At 49.9% G+C, this 16,971-nt stretch overlaps 2 non-coding genes and 1 pseudogene across 2 annotated transcripts; 2 read left to right on the forward strand and 1 right to left on the reverse strand.

Annotated features, from left to right (window-relative positions):
• Window positions 1-5,507: 5,507 nt before the first annotated feature.
• On the forward strand, window positions 5,508-5,671 carry LOC141582365 (U1 spliceosomal RNA). The gene has a single exon (XR_012515231.1). It is a non-coding gene; the product is annotated as a U1 spliceosomal RNA (small nuclear RNA).
• Window positions 5,672-10,249: 4,578 nt separating this feature from the next.
• On the reverse strand, window positions 10,250-16,087 carry LOC141582134 (coatomer subunit gamma-1-like; annotated as a pseudogene).
• Window positions 16,088-16,149: 62 nt separating this feature from the next.
• LOC141582366 (U1 spliceosomal RNA) lies at window positions 16,150-16,313 on the forward strand. Its single transcript, XR_012515232.1, has one exon. It is a non-coding gene; the product is annotated as a U1 spliceosomal RNA (small nuclear RNA).
• The last annotated feature ends 658 nt before the right edge of the window (window positions 16,314-16,971 follow it).

Genomic DNA, 16,971 nt, shown 5'->3' on the forward strand with positions numbered 1-16,971 from the left:
TTTTTTTTTTTTGAGACGGAGTTTCGCTCTTGTTACCCAGGCTGGAGTGCAATGGCACGATCTCGGCTCACCGCAACCTCCGCCTCCTGGGTTCAGGCAATTCTCCTGCCTCAGCCTCCTGAGTAGCTCGGATTACAGGCATGTGCCACCATGCCCAGCTACTTTTTTGTATTTTCAGTACAGACGGGGTTTCACCATGTTGACCAGGTTGGTCTTGATCTCTTGACCTCGTGATCCACCCGCCTCGGCCTCCCAAAGTGCTGGGATTACAGGCTTGAGCCACCGCGCCCGGCGGTCTCGATCTCTTGACCTCGTGATCCACCCGCCTCGGCCTCCCAAAGTGCTGGGATTACAGGCTGAGCCACCGCGCCCGGCCCTAAAGGGAAAAAATTTTTGATTTTACTTTTTAAGTTGATCCTCAGCCCACCCTCCTCAAGTTGCTGGGATCACAGGTGTACGACACGGTGTCCGGCTAATATGTGTAGATTTTGTAGCGATGGGGGTTTTGCCAAGTTGGCCAGGCTGGCCTCGAACTCCTGGACTCAAATGATCTACCTGCCTGGGCCTCCCATAGTCTGGGATTAAGTGCTGGCCTGCGTGCCCAGCCATCGTTTGTATTTTGCATTGAAATATTTTATAGTCACATGTATCACTCCTCAAAGATTCTGGGTTGCGTAGCATGTGAGTGATGGGGTTCAGGACACACTGCTCCAAAATATAACACCTTGGGCTCTCAAATATTTTATACTAAAGGAATTTGAGAAAACAGCAGAAGCAGGAAGGCCACTGTCACCCTCCCCCTGCCCTTCTTCCCTGAAGCCAATCATAAGGCTCTCATGTGAGAGGTGCCCTCTCTGTACCCAGAGGAAAGGTGCGTCGTTGTGTCTGAAGGTACAGGGCCACAGAGAAGAGTCTGAACACATAGGCCTGCTATGTTTCCCCAGTTTATTACCATTAGATCATACTCCTTTCATTCCATCACACTTTTCTATGACTCTCCACTCTTCATCTAACCTACTGTTAAAGGGGAAAAACAGGAAAAAACCCTGAGGTTGAGTTGTTTCCATGGGCCTTCGTTTCCTTTGGAAGGCGCTCCCGTCACGTGAAACTTACATTAAATAACTAGGTGTGCTGTTCTCTTGCTGGTCTGACTTTTGCCGTAAAGGCCTCAGCGGTGACCCTCGGCTGGGTGAGGAAAAGTCCTGTTTCCTCCCGTAAGTGTTCAAATGTCTTCCACTTTAAAGCTATAAAAAGTTTACTGAGGCTGATTTGAAGCAAGAAACTGAATCACTAATCCCCTTTGGACGAGCTGAACAGATGACCTAATAAAGACCTAGTTCCTCACAGAGAGAAATAGGGTTTGGTTTTGTTTTTTGAGGCTGAGTTTCACTCTTGTTGCCCAGGCTAAAGGGCAATGTGTGATCTCGGCTCACCGCAACCTCCACCTCCCGGGTTCAAGTGATTCTCCTGCCTCAGCCTCCCAGGTAGCTGGGATTATAGGCACGCACCACCATGCCCAGCTAATTTCGTATTTCTAGTAGAGACGGGGTTTCTCCGTGTTGGTCAGGCTGGTGTTGAACTCTGGACCTCAGGTGATGCTCCTTGAGGGTCAAACCTGCTGAAGATTGAGGGCCCTTCCTGGGACCTCCCACCCAGGAGATCACTGCTGGTGAGAGGACTGCCGAAGTCTCCCTGGGACGGTGCGCAGCCACTGGAAAGTATCACTGCTGTGACTTCAACACAACCGGTTTTCATCACATCTGCTCTTTCTGTTTGTTGTTTTGGAGGTGGAGTCTCGCTCTATCACCCAGGCTATAGTGATAGTGGTGCAATCACAGCTCACTGCAACCTCTGCCTTCTCGGTTCAAGTGATTCTTCTGCCTCAGCCTCTCGAGTAGCTGGGATTACAGATGCACCACAATGGGGGGCTAATTTTTGTATTTTTAGTGGAGACAGAGTTTGGCCATGATGGCCAGGCTAGTCTCGGACTCCTGACCTCAGGTTCTCCACCCACCTTGGCCTCCCAAAGTGCTGGGATTACAGGCATGAGCTCCAGTAACTGACCACGTCTGCACTTTGCGCACTGCTGCAGGAAACTACAAGAGCTAACATGCAAATGAGTAACAGATCCACACTCGGTGACCGTGCCTGATATGCACAGTGCCACATGGCAGGCACAGCTGATGAGCGTGTGTGATTATTTAGTCCTTACAGGCCAAGGTCGCACCATCATCTTCATCTTCCACAGGAGAGGACTGGGATGCAGAGATGTTAAGTAACCTGCTCAGGGTCACTCAGCTCAGATTTCTCTGACAGTCACACTTGTCCTGCGTCAGGTTTTTCTCACTGTCATAGTTTTTGCAAGGGCACTTTCGTCAGGAGCAGTATAAACGCAGTGGTTCTGAGAACGTGGAGCCAGGCTGCCTTCAGTTCAAATTCCTACTTTCAAATCCTCCTTCCCCGGCTACGTGACCCTGAGCACTGCACTTGCTTCTAACCTCCAACCTGCCCTTGGCTATTCCTGGCCATAGGCCAGGCTAAATATGGGAGAAATTTACTTCCAAGTCTAAGTCTGAAACAAAGATGATAACGGACCCTTCCTGAGACAGGCTCCTTCCTTTCTTGAGCATCAGAGCTCCACAGCAAAGCTAACAAATCAGCCACAAGATTGAAAATTATGGCTCAGGAGCCATGCAGCCAGAAGCCACACGATTCCTAAGCTCCCCAGTTGTGCCTATAATAACATCATTCGTATAAAACCGAAGATTGGTGTTCAAGGTGTTTTTCAGAACCTGCCTTATGATGCACTGTGGGGAACATTCCCATGTGAGACCCCCCAAAAGGTATGGGTCTCACTATACGGTGACTTTGATCCAAAACACAGTTTCCTACTGGAGGCAGTCGAGCTATCGGAAAAAGAAACTGAACGATGGATGATCAGTGTCTAATATCGACCACGATACCATTTGGGCCTAAAACTATGCGGTGCTGCTAGACAGAGTGACTCCCTACCAGCAACCAGTTTCTGCTTTGAATCTTTATGACTCTTTAAGTATAGCTTTAAACTTTTCTTTACTTGCCTGACTGCCTTGTACCCTAGATAATGGTTTAACTGTGGGGATATTTGCAAAGCAAATGCCACCATACGGGATGGCTTTGATCCCTGACTCAGAGACTCCTGAGTGGGGGAGTTGAGATAAATTGAGTCAGGAGCAGACAAAGGAGAATCTGGTTAAAACATATTCTGCTGAGCAAAACCAGAAAACCTTTTCACATCTCAGTTCTAAAACAAGATCGAACCAGAAATACCTGCAGCCAGGAGGAATAATGTCTGGATGTAAACAAGCTTTGTGATCACAGGAAATTCTGTTACTTTTTACAACCACTGATCGTGTATCTGACTTCTCTATTGTATAGGCCATGTAAGGTACAGATTTGCATTTCCTCTTGCAATGACGTAAAGCAGAGCAAAGAAAGTGTATTTATTCCTGGCCTTTGAAAAATAAAATAAGCTGTCTAGGCACGGCCTGTCCAGCCCTCCAGACGCCCGCTTTCTGTCTCCCTTTCTTCCGCGCACTCTCTCTTCCAGGTATTGGGACACTCTTGCAGGTCGAGAGACCCCTGGCAGACGTGCCATCCTGGACCGTTCCCCGACAATGAACTAGCTGGTGCCACCCAGACAGGTGAACTGGCTCATCTGGTCCTGTGGCCCCCACCCAGGGACTGACTCAGTGCAGGAAGACAAGCTCCAACTCCCTGTGATTTCATCCCCAGCCCAACCAATCAGCTTTCCCCACTCCCTAGCCCTCTGCCGGCCAAACTGTCCTTTAAAAACACCCTAATCTGAATTTGGGGGCAGACAGATTTGAGTCGTAATGAACCTCTGTCCTGTTGCTTAGCTGGCTCTGCATGCGTCAGATCCTGTCTCTATTGCAGGAAGCGGCTGTTCTCAGCTCCATTGACTTTTCTGGGCCAGCACCAAGATAAACCCACCGGTCACATTAATTAAAAACAACAACAACAACAACAACCATAAACAGCACATAAATAATAAAGAAGAGTTTCTTTATTACTTGAAGAGAAATGTAAGTGTGTGTATTTCTTTTGAAGAAACGCAAGAGGAGGAGGAACGGTACGACAGGGAGTACACTGTCTGAATATTTTCGCGATTCTCCTGCCTCCCGCATATGCTTCTTCTCCCAACAAACGCCCCCCAGAAACCTTCAACCTAAAAACGCTCCCGCCAGAGCGGGGTTCGTCCTCCCCTTCACGTTTTCCTCTCACCCGCCCCACACCCCTTCCACAGCTGATCTGTTCTTTCACTTCCAGGTCACTGAGTTTCCCATTTAAAAATATAAACGATACAGAAAGGAGAAGACAACCAGGCGCCCACATTTCCACCACCTGGAATTAAGTACTATTCACACACGTACATATTTTTCTTCCAAACCATTTTAAAGTTACTCTCTTTTTAAATCATACATGCTTAGCATAGACCATACCGCCAGTAGAGAAAAAGTACAGATGTGTACGATTTCTGATCACCTTAAGTTCAAAATCACTTGTGTTAACATTGGGGCGACGCCGATGGAGTCGTGTTCTTCTGGTGTATCTGCAGAGAGAAGAACGTATGTTCCAGCTAGACTGCCCCCTGCCCGCCCCCGCAGAAGAAAAATCAATAAAGGCCATACATAAATATGTTTTTTGTAAAATTGAGCTTAGACTCTTTTTATTTTACTAATACTTCATTTAATAGTGCATGAACTTAACTGAAGACAGTAAGACAGAAACAAAAATGGAATTCCTCAACTCCGATCGCAGAGACACTGTTCTAAAGGAATGCTCTAAAGGGAAACACACATCAGATCAAGGCGAAGGCGGTAGGGTTTGCAGCGGTTTCCTTCTGTGCTCGTGGTTGGCTGGTTGCTTGTTGAAACGACACGGTTCTCTGTGATATTGGAGGACTTTCCATTTCAAGCGGAATGCTGCGTCTCCAGCTTAACCGTATGTGAAAAGAACCGGTTTACACTGCGATCCTACACGTTCCAGGCTGCGAATCAAAAGCCATTATTTGAAGAAGGGCGCGCAGGCTCCGCGGCCGCCGACAGCGCGCTCGGTCACGGACGGTGCGGCCCCGCCTCCCTGGGAGAGAACAGACGGGGCGGGGGGAGGGAGAGGCCGACGTCACTTCCCCGCCGGCTCCGGCCGCGGTCGCTCGGCTGAGTGGCAGAGGAGCGGGCGGGCCTGGGAAGGCGCTGACGATGACGTCACGGAGGGGGCGGCCTCTATGCAGATGAGGCGGCGCAGGGGCTGCTGCTCGGCCACCAGCTGCTTCCCGCCGTGGGAGTTCCCCGCGTGGGAGCGAGTCCGGGGCCGCGAGTCGGCCCCGAGGGTCCCAGGTGCGTGTCCGGGCGAGGAGGGCCGGCGGTGCGGCGCCCTCGGCAAGTGACCGTGCGTGTAAAGGGCGAGGCGCGTGAGGCGTTGTCGGGGCGGAGGCGCGTGTCCTCATACTTACCTGGCAGGGGAGATACCATGATCACGAAGGTGGTTTTCCCAGGGCGAGGCTTATCCATTGCACTCCGGATGTGCTGACCCCTGCGATTTCCCCAAATGTGGGAAACTCGACTGCATAATTTGTGGTAGTGGGGGACTGCGTTCGCGCTTTCCCCTGGCCTTTCACGGTTTAAGGAAAGATTTGTTTTCTCCTGGAAGAGGTTCGTGTTTTTGCTGATTTTGCGTCAATGTGTTGAGCCAAAATCAAGTAAGTCGGAGGGATGCTTTTTTCCGTCGTTTTCCCCACATTCTGCTACATGACGGCATTTTAAGAAGCAAGTTCTGTCATTCGCTAGAGTGCAGCGTCTGCAGCTGTCTCATCTCTGTTCGGCTCTGGCAGAGCTGAGTTCCGGGCCGCGCTGTTTATGCAGAGATTGCTCTGCGGTCCTGGAGGCCAGCCTTGAGGTTGGTCCGCCCTCTAGCCTAGATAACACAGAATAACAAGACCCTGTGCCTTATTACTATTATTATTTTACTACTTATGCTTTATTATTTATTTAGAGACAGAGTCTTGCTCTGTAGCACAGGCTGGAGTGCACGGCGTGATCTCAGTTCACTGCAAGTTCAGCTCCGAGATTGAAGCCATTTTCCTGCCTCAGCCTCCAAGAGTAGCTGCGATCATAGGTGCATGCCACCATATCCAGCTAATTTTTATATTTTTAGTAGAGAGGGGATTTCACCATATTTGCCAGGCTGGTCTCAAACTCCTGAATTCGAATGATATGCCTGTCTCAGCCTCCCAAAGGGCTGGGAGTTAATTTTTATGATTCTATAAATCAGAAGACTCAATCACTCTACTTAAGGTACCTGGGTAAATATTTTTAGATATCATCCAATATATAACACTATCATTCTCTATTACTATATGTCAGCTCAATTTATAATTTCAAGATATATAGTTAATTTAAAAATTCATGACAAATATGAAATGGAGTTGATAATTTTGATTGCCTTTGGTTGTCTCTTACTTCATTAATTCACTTGGAGAATGCCGTTGCTTGCTGGGTTCAGATAGATTTCTGTATGCTGTAGGTATGCCACTGGGTGCTGTGGGTATTCTTATGTGTTCTCTGTTTTTCTGTTTTGTTTTGTTTTGTTTTTAAAGACGGGGTTTCACCATGTTGGTCAGGCTGGTCTTGAACTCCCGACCTCAGGTGATCCAACCGCCTTGGCCTCCAAAGTGCTTGGATTACAGGCGTGAGCCACCACGCCCGTCCATGTGTTCTCTTAACTCTTGGGAATTTTGTAAATGTTCACTCAAGTCATTTGTTGTTTTTAATATTTTGACATTTAAAAGTAATATGCCTTGGTATTCTGCACCTCCTAGCTTCTCAAACGCTCTCAAACGGCCACCTTCGTACTTTGATACATACTGAAGTTTTTGTTTGCTCCTAGCTTCTTAATCCGAGCTACCATCAAAAGCCAACTTTGCAAAGATGGGATGTCATGAAAACAATGTGCATAATGTAATGCTGGCGAATTTTAATTAGACCTCAATAAACTTGACTGTTTTTTGTTTTTTGTTTTGAGATGGAGTCTCACTCTGTCGCCCAGTCTGGAGTGCAGTGGCGCTATCTCGACTCACTGCAACCTCCACCTCCTGGGTTTGTGCGATACTCCTGCCTCAGCCTCCTGAGTAGCTGGGATTACAGGTGTGTGCCAACACGGCTGGCTAATTTATTTCTTTCTTTTTTTTTAATTTTTAGTAGAGACGGGGTTTCACCATGTTGGTTAGGCTGGTCTCAAACTCCTGACCTTGTGATCCACCCACCTGGACCTCCCAAAGTGCTGGGATTACAGGCATGAGCCACTGCACCCAGCTAAACTTGACTTTGAAAAAAGACCCACATTCCCAAACTTTGGCAGAATGAGGGCACTGGAATCTCCTACTTATTTCTGGCAGAAGTATAAATAATTCAAAAACTTTGGAAAGTTGGTTGGCAGTATCCTGCAATGACAAAGCACCAGGTAGGCACTGGTGGTTTCGCTTTATGTAGCATGCCTTTTGGAACATTCGAACTTAGCTTTTCATTTGTAACAAACTCCTGTTAGTTCTTAACCCTGAAGAAAAGAAGTGATCTGCTCCCGCTGACCCATTCAGGTGCTCCAAGTGACCGGGGACTCTGCAGAGGTAACAGGGTCGCTACTCACCATGCAAAGGCAGCCTCACAGGGCACTCTCCATCGGGAGAACATCTTTATGAACCCCCTTTCCTGCTCTTCTGGGATGGTATATGTGGGACGGGTCCCCCGTGGTATATGCACTCTGTGGCCACCTAGTGGTTAGAAACAGTGGGAGCCACTGAGAGAGAGAGAGAGAAATGACTCCGGTGACATCTGTAGGATGACTTCATAAACAGCACACTGTAACCAAAACACATCTCGGGCCTTGGTCATCTTTGAAAAGCTCTGAATTATGGGAAATGAAGCTTCAAATTCTGAGCAGGTTGCGAAAAAACAAGCGCCTTTAGAAACACCAGCTGGGTTTCTGTGTGACACTTATGAATCGTCCTCTTGTAAATATCCAAGAAACTGGATCCGCCTAACCAGAAAAAGTCATGAGCAGAATGGAGAAAATGGGGATCTTTCTGAAATGCCTAAAATAACGTATTAGTGTGGACAATCAGAAATATTTGGTTTTAGGCCGGGCATGGTGGCCCACGCCTGTAATTCCAGCACTTCTGGAGGGCGAGGTGGGTGGATCATTTGAGGTCAGGAGTCCAGACCAGCCCGGACAACATGGTGAAACCCCATCTCTACTAAAAATACAAAAAGTAACCAGGCAGTGGTGGCGTGTGCCCGTAATCCTAGCTACCTGAGAGGCTGAGGCAGGACAATCACTTGAGCCTCGAAGGCGGAGGCTGCAGTGAGCCAAGATCACATCACTGCCCTCCAGGCTAGATGACACAGTGAGACACCGTCTCAAAAAAAAAACAAAGAAAAAGAAAAAGAAAAAAGGTTTTAGAACCAGACAAATTGAATGGGAGACTTACTTCCAATGATACCTAGAAATTTCTAAAAGAAATTCTGAGAAAATTGCCTCCATTGGGGAGTAAACCGAAGGCGGTCAGCAGACTTTTTCTGACCTGAAAAATACTGAGGAGGCTTTGCCTCTTTCGCCTCCACCAGCTCCTTCTCCTCCGGCCCCTGCACCTGCACAGTCTCCCTCAGCTGAGCCCTCCTGTCCTCTTGCCTCTTCTTCCATCACCGTCACCTGAGGAGAGTCCCCAGGGCCGTGGCCCCTTCCCTGAAACTTCTGTTCTGACAGCCCCTTTCAAGGTAATTCACACAGGAAGAGGGGAGCCTACCACTGTGTATTCCGCTTCACCATAATGTGAATTAAGAATATTAGACAAGGGCCGGGCGCGGTGGCTCACGCCTGTAATCCCAGCACTTTGGGAGGCCGAGGCGGTGGATCACCAGGTCGAGAGATTGAGACCATCCTGGTCAACATGGTGAAACCCCGTCTCTACCAAAAATACAAAAAAAAAAAAAAAAAAAAAAAAAACTAGCTGGGCATGGTGGCGCGTGCCTGTAATCCCAGCTACTCGAGAGGCTGAGGTAGGAGAATTGCCTGAACCCAGGAGGCGGAGGTTGCGGTGAGCCGAGATCGCGCCATTGCACTCCAGCCTGGGTAACAAGAGCGAAACTCCACCTCAAAAAAAAAAAAAAAAAAAAAAGAGTACTAGACAAGACTTCCCTGGTCTAAATGTAAATACATTTTCCCCTTCTGTTTCTAAAGCAGGCTCAAGATCCTATAGGGTTTGGGAGAAAATTTGACTTAACTGTTGAAACTTTTGAGCCCAAATATTCTGACCTTCATCAATTAATTCACGTGCGGGTGTAAGAAGGCAAGACCACTAAACTGGATACAAAAGGCAAAATGGAAGGATTTTCAAAAACAGGCTGCAGAAGAACATGAAAGGGTCTGCATTTTGGCCAAATAACTCCGTGTTGCCCTTCCCCACGTCCTTCCTAAAATTGTAGATTGGGGGATAATTCAGCAATGTGCTGAAAGCCAGACAAATCTGTCTTTCTTACTTAAAATGGTTTGAGAGCCAGGTGTGGTGGCTCATGCCTGCAATCTCAGCATTTTGGGAGGCCGAGGTGGGTGGATCACTTGAGGTCAGGAGTTCAAGACGAGCCTGGCCAACATGGGGAAACCCCATACCTACTGAAAATACAAAAATTTGCCGGGTGGCTGAAGCAAAAGAATCGCTTGAGCCCGGGAGGGAGAGGTTGCAGTGAGCCGAGATCCTGCTACTGCAATCCAGTCTGGGAGATGGAGTGAGACTCTGTCTCAAAAAAAAAAAAAAGAAAGAAAGAAAAGCAAAAACGAAACAAAAACACCATTTCTAAACAGTTTGAGTGGTTTGAGAACCCGTGTCTTTACTGGGGCAGGGTCCCACTCTGCCTTCCAGGTTGGAATGCAATGGCAGGATCATGGCCCGGCCCAGCCTCGATCTCTCGAGCTCAAGTGATCCTCCCACCTCAGCCTTTGCCGTAGCTGCTGTGATCACAGGTGTGCGCCACCACGCCTGGCTACATTTTTGTTTTTTTTTTTTTTGTAGAGACAAGGATTCTCTCCTCTCTCGTCTGTTACCCAGGCTTGTCTTGAACTCCTGGGCACAAGTGATTTTCTTCTCTGGGACTCTCAAAATGCTGGGATGACAGATATGAGCCACCGCACTCGACAGAGAATTCCTTTTCATTTTATTTTTTTTCAATAAATACGACAGAGAATTCTTTCTTTTCTTTTCTTTTCTTTCTTTTTTTTTTTCAATAAATACGTGCTGATTTATTACAGGGATAAGATGGTCTCTTGGGGGATAAATTCAAGAAGAGTTGAGAATGTTTTATTCATTTATGATGTCCCTTTCCAGGAAGGAAGGAAGGACAGCAAGATTTAGGACAAGCTAAAATCATCCTCTATTAAAAAAAAATAAAATAAAATAAAAAAAAATAAGTCACCCCCAAGTAGTCCCGGACAAGGAGGCAGAATAAAAGCTATATATCTGCAATGATTCCTAATTGTTTTTGAACACAGAAGCTTGGGAAGGGGTTTCCGGCAGTTTCCTGAGGAAGGCACGACTTCCAGATAGTGTCGGGGAAGGGTCCTGTGCAGGCTGGCCCCTCAGCCCACAGATGCCAAAATGATGTCTACTACAGCTCCTCCAAACTTCTGGCTGTCACCTGCGTTGTCACTGTGTCCAAAAGCAGCAGCTGAGAGTGCACCAGGATGTCACGACCACCCTGGAACACACCAGCCAGGAGCAACATGTGGGTGTTCTTGTCATCCAGCAGCTTGTCTGACCTCTCACAAGGGTGCATTCCCGAAAACTTCACCATGTTATCCACAGCCTCTCCGAGTGTCTTGATGGTAGACGAGGTGAACATTTCCTCCTTCCCAAATTCATCCCCTACCTCACCCTAGGCTGCTTCGAAGTTCAGTTGCATGACCTTTTGAACGTGATCAGCGACAGTAACTTCAGCTCTTCCAGCACATACTCATCCTCACAGCCTTCATCGTCGGTCTCTCCAGTGTGGGAGCACAGTCCTTGACAGTGAGCTTCAGCATGCAGCTGAATGTGCAGGCCACAGCCGGGGGGTCTCCTTTGGGCTGTGCCGACAGCGTGTAGCAGGTCCCAGGCTGGTTGGAGGGCAAGCTCTGGGCAGACACGTAACAGAGCCCCTCACAGGCTCAGTGGGCTCATCTGCACTGCGGCATTCTCTGGGGTCTGGTCACTGAGTGTGTTCGTGCAGTCACACAAACACCATGTGGTCGGTGAAGGTGTGCTTGGTGCAGCCGATGACATACTCGGTCTCTGACTCGGTGAGGGCCACGGACTCAGGCGAGGACTGGAAGGAGGGCCCAGGTCCCTGGAACTCTGGCACTGCTGCCAACTGCTCCTGGAAGATCTCCTGTAGCTGCCCCTTTCTCAGGGTGTCTGACTGCGGTGACGGGGGTGCCTTCCACTCTCTGCTCTGCCACGGGCGCTGTGGCCAGGGGCACAGACTTGAGGTCAAAAGGTTTTTCTGATGGTTCTAGAGTGTACTGAGGCTGAGCCCTCTCCAGACCAGGGACAGACACAGTCAGACCATTTAGGACATAGCCCGCATTGAGGGCCTTCTGCTTCGCTCCAGGACTTTTGGACAAGGTGGCTCGGTCCCTTATTTCATTGTCATCATCCATCACATACCTCTGCAGCAACACCACGATACTGGGTAACATCTCTTCATTCTGGCCTCCAGACTTGGCCGGAGCACTCTCAGCACCTGCCCGGACCTCCGCATGCTCCACTTGGTGCTTTGAGGGTTGGTGGTCTTGGGCCCCTCCAGGCCCAGGAGATGCAGAATACGGGTGACCAGCTCTGGGACCTCGCAGTCCTCAATGAACTCGCACAGATGTGACAGCCCCGTCTCCTTGCCCTCTGAGTTCTCAGTGATGCTGACGACGCCGTCCCCAGTGACGCGCTTGTACTCACAGCCACCCTCTTCCCACAGCACGGTGAGCAGGGAGTTCATGAGGGTGGCGTGTTTGCGAGGATACTTCTGACACGGGGCACTGACGGTCTGGACAACCACCACGTTGAGTTCATCCGAGATCTCTGACGCGAAGGAGGACGCCTGCTTCATAAGGCGGTCGACGCTGCTCTCACTGCCTGTCTTAAGGAGGGTGGTGGCGGCCAGCGTGGCCGTGCTGCGGTGTGAATCTGTGACCAGGTTCTCCAGATCCAGACTGCAGGCTGTCACAGCTGACGGCTGCTTCATGGCAACCTTACTGGGGGTGTGAACAGCCGCACAATGGAGAGTAGGCTTGGGTGAGCTGCGGAACAGCCGGAGCACTGGCACGGCCGGGGCAGCTCCTTGGCACTGCAGCCTGGCAGGTTGACGATGGCCGACGCAGCTTCGCCCACCACCGTCTCATGCCTGTTGCACAAGCAGCGCTGGATGAAGTCAAACTGGACTGTCACGGCTGCCATCCTCCTCCTCCAGCTGCTTGCTGGCCACCTGGATCATCACGCAGTAGGCAACGGAAGACTTAAGGCCATGCCGGTGACCTTGCTGATCATCTTATTGACAGCCAGCTGGTCATTCTTACACACCAGGGCTGGTACAGGAGCCCTAGTATGTGGTGCTGGACCGTGATGTTATCACTGGATGCCACCTCCTGAGCCTCATTCACCCAGCACTTGACCAGCAGGTGCAAGGAAGACACAGGGCAGAGCTGCAGACATGGGCACCTTGCCTACAATGGCCTGTTTCATGCAGCGCTCAGTAGCCGGCAGCATGGTGCTGTCGGTGATCTGGCAGAGGGCTCGCACGGCTGGGCCCTGATAGTTGTCTCCTTTCCCAGTCACATCTTTTATTAGCTGCTGGTGACAATGATGACATCCTCTGCGATGCGAGACATCTCCTTGATGGTCAAGTAGCACATCCGACAGAGTGTGAGATCATTGGACTGAAAGAGCTTGGTCATGGCAAAGAAGGCTTCGGTCGCCTCCGTGGGTCTCCAGATGCTCCCCACGGCTTATGAGATAAAGGATCTCGGTGAGGATGTGGGCACATTTCCGAGGGTCGATGGGAGTTTCATTAAATGCACGGGCCTCTTGGAGGATGGCTCTGTTCTCAAGGTGCTGGAGTGGGTTGGAGCCTCCACTTGAGTCCTCGTCCTTCTTGTGGCATTTCTTCAATGTGGTAGAGCCAGTGGGATGCAGCAGCAATGCAATGCTTGCGGGGTGCGGCTCAGAGAGGCGGGCAACAGTGGTTCTGCAGGGACCCCCGATGGAGGATTCTTTAAACAGTATCTGAAATGGCCGACACTAGCCTTTAAGAGCACCAGAATGATTCCCTTATAAATTGTGCTTTTCTCAGTGGCTTACTTAGTTACCTTAGTGAAAGACACTAGCTCAGGCCATGCACAGTCATTTATACCTGTAATCCCAACACTGAGGGACACCGGACACTGAGGTGGGTGGGTCCCCGAAGCCTAGGAGTTTGACACCAACCTGGGCAACACGATGAAACCCTGTCTCTACAAAAAGAAAAAAGAAAAAGAAAAAGAAGAAAAACAAATTAGCATGGTAGTAGAAATGTAATGCACGCAAGAATGATAATCATGAAGACAATCTGTATTCCAGAAGAGTAGGGAGCCTGTCCATTAGGAAGCCAACCGAAACCTCAAATCCCAGTTCACCAGTTCACACCCCAGGGTGCGGCGTCACACGCCGCTAGTCCCGGCTACTCGGGAGAATGAGTAACAGGATGGCTTGAGTTCGTGAGGTCAAGGCAGAAGTCAACCCTGGTCATGCCACTGCAGTCCAGCCTAGGTGACAGTGAGACCCCGTCTCAAAAACAAACACGCAAAATGCACAGAAACAAACAGCAACAACTTCAGAGTGTCACCTCAGTCTGACATGACTGGCAAACACCACTGTGCTGTTGGGAAATTAAAAGGAACACACTCCCTCCTGCTGTCAACCTGCCCTCCTGCTCTAGCGTGTCTGACGCATGGGCTAAAATGCCCAAGAGCTGATGTACTCAAATGATAATACACTTTCCTGTTCTGCACCTGCATTTATGTTGTCTGGAGGAGATCACCATCCAGTTCCTATAAATGTCTGAGGGCATGGAGTGAAGAAGGGCAGTGTCTTTTAGGATATCTGAACACAGCTATGGCTCTGAAGAAACCCAACACTGGGCGAGTTCCTCAAACTTTTCACTAGGCCCGACCACCACTCTATTTTAGATAGAGATTCTATTGGGGCAAAACCTGAGAATTATCTGCCTGGCCATCAGGAAGATAATCCCTTGCATTTTTGTGGGGAGAACACTTCTGCTTGAAGGGAGCGTTTCTTCCCAGGATTACAAATCTTTCTGTAACCTTAGGGAACATTGCTGATGAAAACCAGGCATGGTGGCTCTGGCCTGTTATCCCAGTGACTCGGGGGCTGAGGTGGGGGAATCACTTCAGCCCAGGAGTTCGAGGCTGCAGTCAGCTGTGATGGTGCCGTTGCACTCCAGCCTGGGCCACAGAGTCAGATGCTGTCTCTGAAAGAAAAAGAAAAAGAAAGGAAAATATTGCTGATAAAACTGTGGCCTCTTTTGCAGCCCAGCAGAGAGCTATTCACTGGCTAAGGTTGTACTAGATAATTGTGTCGCTTTAGTGATATATTCCGCTGAGCAGGGAGATGTACGTGGTGGCTGACACCTTCTGTTGCACATACGTCAATACTTCCCATGAAGTAGAACCTTCTCTTGGAAAAATCAGAAAGAAGCCAGTTGGCTACGAGAACTCCCTGAAGAGGAACTGGGATTTGATGTTTTCCCTGCCGTTTTCAGCTGCTGCCTAATGGAGAGCGTCCCTTCCTGTTCTGGCACACAGATTCTCCTTGTGATTATCATCGTTGTGTGCGTTAGATTTCTACTACTCAAGTTGTAAATATTAATGTGTTTCTCATTGCTAACTTGTAAGAAACTAAATTCGTGATACTCTGAAGACTAGAGACGTTTCAACAAGTGACAGCAACTATGGAATTGACCGAGATCTCTCTCTCTCTCTCTTTTTTCCATTCCGTGATGACACCAATTCAGCTGCTGGGCGCTGTTAAAACTTCATCAGCGAGGACGCCTTTCCTCCGCAGCCCCCGGTGCGGGACAGGACTAGCTGGGAATGAGCCTTTCTGGCAGGGAGAAACGCCTTGGCCCCGCTTCGGATCGTCAGCACTTTCAAGAAGTTTTCATCTAAAGGGAGAATGAGGAAAGAGGAGAAATTCTGTGTGAGGAATGAGCCTGTCCAAATTCTCAGGCCCACAGAGGGATGACGCTGAGACAGCGGCCGCGCTGCGCTTTCTTTTAGTACAATACCGTATTTGAAAACAAAAACGACCCGACCTACAAGGGTCACGAAATTGGACAGTTCTCTTGACGACGCTACTGCTGGTAAAATCAGGAAGGACGGCTGGTGCGCAGCCATCTGAGCAGCCCCTGGTTTCACAGACACGGCTTCTCCGACAGGCAAGGGCTTCCCATTTCAGGCGCCATGCCAGCTCGCAAAGAGAACCGTGTTCGAAAGGACCCGGTGTTCTGTGATCCGAAACGCTCTAGTCTGCAAATTAAAAGCCATTCTTTGAGGATGGTGCACAGGCCTCCAGCTGGGCGCCACAGGGCAGAGGTCGAGCAGGCGCTTCTTTGGGGGAGACCAGCTGCGGGGTCTCGGCGCACCGGCCCAGAGGACAAGGGCGGGAGGGAAAGGAGGGAGGGAGAGGCCGACGTCACTTCCCCGCCGGCTCCGGCCGCGGTCGCTCGGCTGAGTGGCGGAGGAGCGGGCGGGCCTGGGAAGGCGCTGACGGTGACGTCACGGAGGGGGCGGCCTCTATGCAGATGAGGCGGCGCAGGGGCTGCTGCTCGGCCACCTGCTGCTTCCCGCCGTGGGAGTTCCCCGCGTGGGAGCGAGTCCGGGACCGCGGGTCGGCCCCGAGGGTCCCAGCTGTGTGTCCGGGCTCGGAGGGCCGGGGGTGCGGCGCCCGCGGCAAGTGACCGTGCGTGCAAAGGGCGAGGCGCGTGAGGCCTCGTCGGGGCGGAGGCGCGTGTCCTCATACTTACCTGGCAGGGGAGATACCATGATCACGAAGGTGGTTTTCCCAGGGCGAGGCTTATCCATTGCACTCCGGATGTGCTGACCCCTGCGATTTCCCCAAATGTGGGAAACTCGACTGCATAATTTGTGGTAGTGGGGGACTGCGTTCGCGCTTTCCCCTGGCTTTTCACGGTGAGAATAACACAGTCATTTAGTGTTTTGCTACAGCTGCAGGCTTTTTTGGTGTATTTACACTGTATTTTGCAACTTCGTTATTTAAAACTCTGACCCACCACGGATGTTACTTTCTTCCGAGATAATAAAGTAACTGTGGTATTAAACACCGTCATGCTCTTTGAAAGTTAAAAGTAATAAAACAGCCGGGCGCGGTGGCTCACGCCTGTAATCCCAGCACTTTGGGAGGCCGAGGCGGGGTGGATCACGAGGTCAGGAGTTCGAGACCAGCCTGGCCAACATGGTGAAACCCCGTCTCTACTAAAAATACAAAAACATTAGCTGGGCATGGTGGCGCGTGCCTGTAATCCCAGCTACTCAGGAGGCTGAGGCAGGAGAATTGCCTGAACCCAGGAGGCGGAGGTTGCGGTGAGCCGAGATCGCGCCATTGCACTCCAGCCTGGGTAACAAGAGCGAAACTCCGTCTCAAAAAAAAAAAAAAAAAAAAAAGTAATAAAACACTCTTTCCAGCTATTAGAATCCAACTTGCCTTCTTGCTCTAAATTCCTGACCCGTGACACTTACATGCCTAAAAGCTGATGTACTCAAATTACATTTCGTTATGTGTTTCGCACCAGCCTTTATTTTTCTCCTGAAAAGATCGCC

Source organism: Saimiri boliviensis, chromosome 19 (assembly GCF_048565385.1).
Source record: "Saimiri boliviensis isolate mSaiBol1 chromosome 19, mSaiBol1.pri, whole genome shotgun sequence".
Classification (NCBI taxonomy): Eukaryota; Metazoa; Chordata; class Mammalia; order Primates; family Cebidae; genus Saimiri; species Saimiri boliviensis.